The following is a 10,274-nucleotide window of genomic DNA, read 5'->3' as shown; positions in this document are numbered from 1 at the left end:
ATAAAATGACTACTAATGATATTCTTCTATGCTCATAGATGAGTGTGCTATCGAGCCTTCATTAAAGAGGCTTCCTCTGGCAGCAGATAGAACAGATGCAGAGATCCACAGTCAACAACTAGGCAGAAAGGGAGTCTACCTGGGAGGAAATCACTCCCCTCAGGGCACAGGGGATCTTTTGGAAGAGGAGGCAGAAAGATTGTAAGAGCTAGAGAGGAAGGAGAATATTCAGAGAAAAAGGACTTCTGAATCAACCACGTGAGGTACATATTAGCCAAAAGAGGCTGAAGTAGCAAGTACAGAACCACAATGAGTATCCACAGGTCCTCTGGAGACTCGGGAATCTCAGTACACAGAACTTGGTTAGTTGCTCATTTTCTCACCTCACATCCTTCCTCTCAAAATAGTTAAACCCTAATTAAGCTGGAATAACTTCTGAGCAAAACAGATACTGTAACTGAGGGAGAGAGGGAAGCTGTACTTCAGGGACTGAGGCTCTTCAGTGGCCTTCCTTCCCCTTGACACTGTGACAACATGAAACCTGAAGTCTGTAGTACTGATGGCAGCCAAGAGCCCCACAGATCCAGACAGTACAAATATGACCTGGAAAGTGTCACCTTCCCAGAGCAGCTCCAGAGCCTGTCTGCATCACAGAGGTCCAGGTGAGTACATGGAGGTAAGATCTTAGATGCCCTCAGCTGTGTCATGAAGAGATGTATTAAAGATGAAGTCTCTCACTGACTAAGCCAGGAAATATTTGAGAGACCGTGTGAGTCTTGGGTCCCCTACTTTCCTCTGAACCTGACAAAATGGATCCCTGGAACCAGAAAGATTAAAGGAAACATGTTACAGGAGGTACAGAAATGAGACAGAAATGCTGAGGCATCAATATCCATCCTCAGTCTGGAGTCAGGACAGAGCTCCAGGTGGATCTTTCCCTAAGGTTATGTCCTTAGCATTTTTTATTTTATTTTATTTTATTATTTTATTTTATTTTATTTTATAGCAAGTAGAAAAGTGTTTTTTGTATTTTTGGTTTTTTTTTGTTTTTTTTTTTCAATTTTTTATTAGATATTTCCTTCATTTACATTTCAAATGCTATTCCGAAAGTTCCCTATACCCTCCTCCCTCCCCCCCCCCCGCCCCGCCCTGCTCCTCTATCCACTCACTCCCACTTCTTGGCCCTGGCTTTCCCCTGTACTGGGGCAAATAAACTTTGCAAGACCAAGGGGCCTCACTTCCCAATGATGGCCGACTAGGCCATCTTCTGTTACATATACAGGTAGAGACACGAGCTCTGGGGGTACTGGTTAGTTCATATTGTTGTTCTACCTATAGGGTTCCAGACCCCTTCAGCTCCTTGGGTACTTTCTCTAGTATATCCTTACCATTTTTAAAGGAATCAGTAAGACACAGAAGATCTTTTGATATCTATCAAAAATTTGAGACAAGCATAATGATAAACTCCTCTAATATCTACACAAAAGAAACTGAGGCCAGATAATTGTTCAATGCTAGCCTGATTTACACAGGGAGATTCTGTCTCAAAATAAGAAAACAAGAGAAAAGCAAACCAAAATTCTTATATTTTAGGCTTCATGCTTGCTAGTATTGTGACTCCAACAGTGTCACTAGTTTTTTGTATTTTTTTTTTTTTTTGCTTTTCATGTATTTCCATGTCAGTATTTCCATATACTGACATTTGTTTTCTTTAGAGTAACATTGAACTCCTTATTTGAAACTTTTCCTTCTGTATCCATCCTAATATTCTTTGGATTTTATCACATACTGCTATGTATACGTGTCAGTTTAGTTACTGCATACCTGTGGGTATGTAGACAGATAAATCACTAGAGTAACAGTTAACACTACTGTATTGAGAAGTCCTGCTGTAAGGATCCAGGCTGTGAACAAACTGCATCCTGAAACAGCTCAACTCACTGCTAAGCAGCACACAAGCAATACAGTCTTTGCTTTTGTTTGTTCTTTTTGGAAAACCAGAGTGGATGATTGTAACCTTCCCAAGGCTTGGGGATTAGACACAGATAGCATATAACCCATCTATCTAAACACAAGGCCTGCCCATCTTTTAGTATTTTCCATTATGAGTTGGGGTGAGTTGAGAGCAGGGTTGTTTACAGGTTCCAATCACTAACTGAATACTTCATTTTTATGTTAAATCTATTAATGTTGCTGATGTCCTTGATATTGTCCAGAGCATTATTCACTGTGTTCAGATATTTAGGATGATGTTGTGATTTCCAAGATGCTGTAGAGGAGCAGATGAAAGGCAATAAGTGACTTTTAGAGTCATGAAGCCACCTGGACACAAACCTAGGGAAGAAACCAGGTTCACACATACCAAGTTTGCAATCACCAGGGTATAGACATTTAAATAATCTTGTGAGCTTGACAGGAAGGAAAGCAGGGAACAGAGGCGTTCCAAGTACTCAGAACACACAAACCCATGGAGACACTGAGGCAATCCAGATTGCTCTTATTCTAAGAAAGGTGCCCAAAGCTTGCTAAAATTATCCAAGGTATGAGAATGGAGCTCCACAACATGAAAAATAACATATTGCTGATATCTAAGACATACAGCTGATCTCTAAGTTCTGGAATCAGCTTGGACTGATGAGCTCAAAGCAACCTGCCTGACAAACAGGTTGGAAAAGAAACGGGAGGAGAAACAGGCTATAAAACAAACTGACAACTGCTGCTCACAAGGCCCCACAGAGGCAAATGCCACTATGACCTCTTAGATGGGAGAATCCCTGCCCACAATGGTATGCACCAACCTACTGTGCTGCATGCAGCCATACTAAGGACTCATAACTCATACACTCATTTACGCACCTCATGGCAGCAACTAACACCTCATCAATCCCCTTCTGCTGGGTCTTACCCTGATGGATTATTCAATTTTCCTGACATAGAGAACTGCCTTTAAAAGTACCCAGTAATCATTTATATGGAGTGAACTCACAAAATGGCCAATATAAAATTTTTCAAATATTAAAACAGAAATACAAGATACAAACTTAGGAGACAAGTACAAATCTAGACATTGTTGTGCTAATCAAGATGCAGATAAGAAAGGGATGCAGAACAAAGGAGGAGAGATGTGAATGGTAAAGTAACTAAATGTGAGAGATGCTGCAGGTGTTGAGCAGCAGGGTTTCCCAGTGTCTGTGTTTGATGTGGGGAAAGAGGACTGGTTCAGCATGAGTCTCAGGCTTTGGAAATTGGGTGGAGAAATATGAAGGAACACAATGGGAAACAGAAAGAAATTTTGTTTAGGGAAACATGAAGTTCATTTCAACTATGCTGAGAGTTAACAAGGAGAATGCATAAATGCAAACAGACACACACAAACTTGAACATGTCAGTTTTACTAGTGTAGAGCTATCAAATTAAAATCTCTTAGAAATTCTGCTGTAAACAGGAGGAAAAAGATTCAGAAACACAAACCAAAACATGTACCCCAGACTTCCCTCTAGACACTGGAACAAGCTAGAGGACTAGCCTTTTCCCAGCACAGAGGGAAAACCCAGTCTTAAGAATTTCTTCCTATCTACAGACTTCAATGTCATTCATCCAGGTCTTTTAGCCTAAAGGGGTCTAGACAGTAGAAAAGTCCTAAGGACTTCACTGAGCCTCAACACTGCAAATAGACAGAAGAAAGAAGGAAAGAAAGAAAGAGGTCTTTATGGTCCCCTGCGGAGAGAATAACTACAGAAGCTGAGCTTTTCCCCACTGCTAGTGCTCATGTCCCCTCATGCATTATAAGCCAAGGACAGATGCTGTCTCTTTCCCTGCTCAGTGCTCTCCACTGTTGAACAAGCTTTTAGGAGGAGGCATTGAAGTACAAGAATAGGAGCAATAGAGAGAGAGAGAAAAATCATTTATGGCAATAAGAACATAAATTGCTATTTTAAAATACCCTGAAGCGTTTAGATTAATGGATGATGAGGTAATCAGTTCAATTTAGGATGTGCTGCACACATGTAATGGATATGGTTTATGAAAGATATCCTAAAGGTCACTGCTTTTCTGGTTCTAATTATGTTATGTATTTTTGTTTGTTTTTGTGACACTTAAGTACATAAAATAAATTTAATCCTAGAAGTATAAAATTAAAAATAAATAAATAAATAAAATCTCTTTTAAATTTACATACAAACCAGTTACCAAAAACCTGTCAGGACACATTAACCCAGAATCCACAGAAAGAGAGGCAGGAGTTTCTAAGACCTCATCTGCAACATGCATCTACCACTGCCTCGTGAACACAAGAAAATGCTCTTGTACCAACTGTGCTACTCAGACCCATGTCTAGCATTACTGATACTTTCTTTAAAATGTATTTTCATCCTGCATACAAGGAAGGAAGAAATGATTTGGAAGTTAATTAAGAAAATACTTTTTCTCTTCATGACCATGCTTGGCATTCTGGGGAACATGTCTGTTTCTGTAAATTATATGTTCTGTTGGTGGGGAAGCCCTGAGAAGAAATCCGTTTCTTCTCAGAAGAAAAGAAAAGAAGGATTGCAAAAGACTATTGTAGCTTTTGGTTTGAGAAACTTCCTAAATAACTTAGGCTGTAAGATCATTGTTTACCTGGAGAGGGTGTCCCATGGCCTCTCCCTCTGCACCAGCAGTCTCCTCACTGTGGTCCAGGCCATCATCATCAGCCCCAGACCATCTGGGTGGAGGAGGCTCAGGCCAAAGTCTGTATGGAACATCCTTCCATTCTTCCTATTCTTTTGGATATTCAATGCATTAATAAGTATGAACCTAATCAATTCCATCACAAGTACAAGACTGAATATATCACAGCTTAAGAGTGATGACAACTATTGTTATTTTATGTTACCAAGTCAGAAAATAAAATGGATTGTTCTCCCTCTCATGGTCCTGAGAGATGCAGTGTTTCAGGGTGCCATGGGAGGGGCCAGTGGCTACATGGTATTTCTTCTCCACAAGCACCACCAGCATGTCCTCTACCTTCAGAACTCCAAGCTTCTCTACAGAACTCCTCCTGAGCTGAGAGCTGCCCAGAGTGTCCTCCTTCTGATGCTCTGTTTTGTTTTCTTCTACTGGACTGATTGTGCCTTTTCTCTAATTTTAAGTCTCTCCTCAAGGGACAACACCTTGACCGTAAATCCTAGAGAACTTCTGACCCTGGGTTATGCAACGTTTAGTCCCCTGGTGCTGATTCACAGGGATGGGCTTCTGGTTGAACGTTGGCATGTTCAGTCAAAGAAACTGAGAAATTGTCTCTCATTTATATGTTCAACAAGGAAGAAGAAACTCTCAGTTCTGCAATACTGTGGGTAAGACAAAATCCCACACAGTAGTTTAGGCATGTGTTTTTCTCAACTAATAATCTTGGTTACTCAAGCCTTGCACTGAGGTTAATCTTAGCAAATTACAATAATATTTATATCTCATTCTTCATTGGCTACTTTCTAATGGACTTTATTTTTTTAACCTTTTTGTATTAATTTATTGTATGAATAGTTTGCCTGCATTTATGACTATGCAGCATGTGAATGCCTGGGGCATGTTCAAGCTAGAAGATATCACCAAATGCCCTGTGACTGACTAGATTTGACAGATGGTTCTAAAGTAATATGTAGTTGCTATGAATTTAACCTGGGTTCTCTGAAATCGAGCAGTGCTCTTAGCTGAGCCATCACTCCAGCACAAAAAAAAAAAAAAAAAAAAAAAATCATTTTTTAATTAGGATTTGTAAACTGGCAGTACTACTATCATGACTTGAAACATGCAAAGCAAGTTCATAAACTTTATCAAAATTCATACTAAGGTAATCATATTCAAAATTTTCTTACCTTTTTACCTTATTTGTGTTTGCTAAATATTTGTACCATGGGGCTATTTTAGGCTACTTCAAAGTTTCTGCCCATTCAAAGAAAAGATTTACAGAACTGTGAAAAATTGATATGTACTGTACATTCAATCAAGAGGAGCCCAATGAACCAGTCACAGAGTTTAAATGACCTGAAACCTTTCATTGGTGTTATATTCCTGAATGTTCTCTACAGGAATAAAGACTACAGATATGGGATAAACTAGTTAACAAATAAACAGTGAACTTTCATTTTATATTTGTCTATAGTTCCTATGTTGATTTTAAAATGTGGGATTGCCTTTTTCCAAGATGAGTTAATAAATGACTGAAGCAGACCAAGACTTATTAGCCATTGCCCTTTGTTGATGCCCAAGGACTCTCCATAGCACTATTCAGCTCCTTTGAGTTGGGTCTGACTTTACATTCATTTCAATGAAGGATTCCTTGCTTAATTTCTTAAATAGGGTCAATGCAATGTTATTGAAATGGTTCTAGTAATCTGATGGACTGATTATTTAAAAAAATTATTGACATAATCATTGAGCATGATATTGCAGTGTGGTTAGTGGCAAGGATATGCCTTATTTTGAAAAATTATCTGTCATATTTGATAACTTCTTATGAACACTGTGGGTTCATTGATGTACTTTACAATATGAATAGGCACTTTCTTTTTGCATGTCTATACAAAATATTCAAGACTTTTAAGTAAATGATGTGCATTGTAATGTGCTGCAGATTATTAAATATCTTGTTTTTCTAATATATTTACTTTTATTTAAATTAATTTGTCTGTGTGAGTATATGCCACATTTGTACAGGCACCTGTACAGGCCTTAAGAGAGTTTTAGGTCCCAAGGAGCTAAAGCTACAAGATGTCACGAGTGTCCTATGACATGGGTGTTGAGTGAGGAAGTGGAGTTCTCTATAAGAGAAACAAGAATTTTGACCATCCCTCCACTTCCTAGTCTTTCTGCTCTAAATATGACTTGTCTATAGGTAACATCCACTGCTCATGTTATTCTTATGGCTCTTATATTAAAGCCCTTTTCTAAGTGTCTGACATAAAGAACCAGACAAACCAACATATTCTAAATCAGTCTGTGTAATTTGACTCAAAAGGAAGTGATGTAAGAACATAGAGAAGGTGTGAAGAAAGGTGTATTTAATCTGAGTGATGAAGAGTTTGTCCAATATTAAGAATAGATAGGAATGAATCTATAGAGAGATGACTCAGCGGGTAAAAGCACCTCCTGGTATACAGACAGCCTGATCTGTCTCTGAAGGAGAAAACTGACTCCCACATGCTGTCCTCTGACCTCCACATGCATGCTGAGATGCACATATGGACACACAGGAACATACTTAATAAATTTTAAATTTAATTTTAAAAATTTAAAAATGAAAGATAAGAAATGAATACTTTTTGATAGAGGATGAAGACAAATGGTCTTCATAGAGTTGCTATTTTATCCTTCTTACTGAACAACAGAGAATATTGAATAAAATAAGACAAAATCTTGGTTGGAACATAAATTAAAATTTTAATATATAATGGAAATAGTCATGACTAAATTCAGAAGGGATAGTGAAGGCAGCCTGGAAACAAGTCTTAACGATGCTCTTGGGGAAACAGGAAAGAGATTTAACACTTGGATTAGTATAAACATCACCAGGCATGGTGGCGCATGCCTTTAATCCCAACACTTGGGAGGCAGAGGCAGGTGGATTTCTAAGTTTGAGGCCAGCCTGGTCTACAGAGTGAGTTCCAGGACAGCCAGAACTATACAGAGATACCCTGTCTCAAACCCACCCCAACCCCGCCCAAAAAATCAACTCAAACTTTATCATTTCTTCATGCTGGACACATTTCATGTAACTAGCATGGTCCCATAGGACTTTACACTAAAAGAAATAAGTCAGCTTCTTGTAGACAAATACTACAAGATTTTATTAATAGGTAGGATGAAAATACAAAAGAAAATAAAGCCTTTAGTGTGAGGTATGTCACCTATAGCTCTCAAAAACAACCTCCATTTCTGAACCCTGCTTTTGGCTGGTTCCTCCATACAATCAGAAATATTAATTTGCAGCTGCTCAGAGTTTCCCTGCCTTCTCCCTGATTTTCTCCATATCATATGACTTCTCCTAAGAAAATATTAGAAAACAGCTGTTCACCTCAAATAAGATAAAAAAAAAATGTGTATAGAATTGGTCCCATCCTATTTGAGCTGAGTTAATCAGTATGCTTGGATCATGTGGGCACATCGTTATTCATAGGAATATGGAAAACAAAAACACAGCTGCATCTAGAAACTCTGGCTCCAACATGGGAGAAAACCCAAAAGCTGTAGAAAGCACGACTCCAACTCTCAATCAAGCTTCCACCTCCTATATACTTCACAACAATGAATGCAACTATCACAGAACGAACTGGAGCCTAGAATCTCCATAGCATCCCTAGAATCTGTATAGCATCCAACAATAGAACCTTACAGGTCTCATTGCCAGCCCTAGAAGGGAAACTGCTACTCTACACTTCAGCTCTGAGTAGATGTGACTGTGAGCAAATGTATTCTGTGGGAAATATAGCCACTTTGTTTCAAGGTGACCCATGACCACATCATTCTTGACATAGGTCTGCCAGAAAATCCAATTATTTATCTTGTCCATACATTCTCTTTACTTTTTCCTAGATGCTCTCTTAGAGACCAAGTGGGTCCCTGAGGAGGTTCATACCATAAAAATGTGGAGGAGAAGGATGGGCCTAGAGAAACTAGAAATTAGTTGCAGAAACTTGCTGGCATTTCGGGTGTTGCTGTTGTCATTGTTACTGCTGCTGCTGTTTTGCTTTCTAAATTCAAGTTCACTTGGATGCCAGGAATCAAACCTCAGATTTCTCACTTCAGTACCACCTCATAGCCCTTCAAGAGCCACTCTCCTGACTATACCCTCTAGTTTGATTCCATAATGCGGATATACAAGGTAATTGACATACTAAAGCATCTCTCAGGTCTTCTCTGCACAGAGAGGATGATATGAGCAGATTAACAGATACCACAGTCCTGCGGGTTCAATGAACTGTAGGGATATATGTGTGACCTGTGGGCAGCACTGAGCTATGAAGAATCATGGCTGGAATCAGATTAGGAAGAGAACATCACATGTATTCTCATGTCAGAGTGTCAGTGTTACACTTGCCTAGGAGAAGCTGAAAGTCATTCACAGATAAATTTGGTGAATAGCAGGGAATGCTAAAAAATGGAAGAAAGTAGACTTATATCCCATGTGGTTAGTGGGGTGGATTCCCTCATTCCCAACCTCCAGCTATTTCTCAGTGAGGGCTTGGGAAGCCCAGATGGAAGTCCACACTGCCAGTACTCTCCTTTGGAGCTGGGCTGTGAGTGCCACTGTGAACAATGGATGCAGATACTTGGTTTAGCTATAACAAAGAGTAAAACTAGGTAAGTTTAACAGCCTAAACCATGAGTATCTGGGTCTCACAGGAAGAAGCTCTGATGAAGGAAGAGGGTTTATACTCATGCTGATTCCAGGTTGACTCTCCTGTCCCTATCCGTTGTGGCCATTCTCCTGATATTCATGTCTGTTCCAGTGTGAGCATCTGCAGTGTACCTCCTGACTTTAGCTTTGGGTTCTTCTAATACCTCCCACTTAGCCCACTCTAACCTCAGGGAATACTTTGGTAATGACATTTATACTAATTATATATGTTGTTTTTCTTTTTCCAGTAAGAACTGATCTTTGAAGGGCAGGAATGTGTTATGTATGTGTTATACAGTTCCAAAGCACAGGGTGACTGCTCAGGTAACCTGACTGAGTGTAGAGTCCTAAACGGAGTCCTTGACCCCATAGACCTGAGGCCATCTATGCTGTTGTCTCAGCAAGGGGATGAGAAGGTTTTGCAAGATCTAAAGAGAGCTCACTGAACAGAGGGTTTATGCAGAGCTGGAATTCTTCTGTGACAAGTGAGCACAGAACTTAGCAGCTTCAAGTCCAAGTTCAGACTCCAACCAGAGATTTTTCTATGACATGAAAATATCCTGAAGATCCCATTTTGTATTATTTTCTTTAACATTGCTGATCTTCTAAATTTGTTTTTTACATTTTTTGGTTTTAGTTTTAAATACATAAAATAGTATTATTTGAGCCTCCAAACCCAGAAAAATCAACATCTCCAAGATAGAATCTGCTACACTTCTGCCATGGTAGGTGTCATATTGATAACTAGGTGGGGCATCAGCTGCTAAGGAGATTGCACAGAAGATGCTTCAACTTGAATCCCTGAATTTAGTAGTCCTTAAGTTTACTTTGGCCTGGGGGTGACCAAGGGATAACAATGACTAAGGGATAATGCCTAGACCACCCCACCCCTGGCCCT

General features: G+C 39.4%; 1 pseudogene across 1 annotated transcript; it reads left to right on the top strand.

Moving 5' to 3' along the window:
- The first annotated feature begins 490 nt into the window (after positions 1–490).
- On the top strand, positions 491–6,074 carry LOC110288664 (vomeronasal type-1 receptor 4-like; annotated as a pseudogene). The gene is made up of 2 exons (XR_015045465.1): positions 491–662; positions 4,188–6,074. The product of XR_015045465.1 is annotated as a vomeronasal type-1 receptor 4-like (transcript).
- The last annotated feature ends 4,200 nt before the right edge of the window (positions 6,075–10,274 follow it).

Source organism: Mus caroli, unplaced genomic scaffold, assembly GCF_978045245.1.
Source record: "Mus caroli unplaced genomic scaffold, Mus_caroli_1 scaffold_15, whole genome shotgun sequence".
NCBI classification, from domain to species: Eukaryota; Metazoa; Chordata; class Mammalia; order Rodentia; family Muridae; genus Mus; species Mus caroli.
This window is presented reverse-complemented; position numbering and strand designations above follow the sequence as displayed.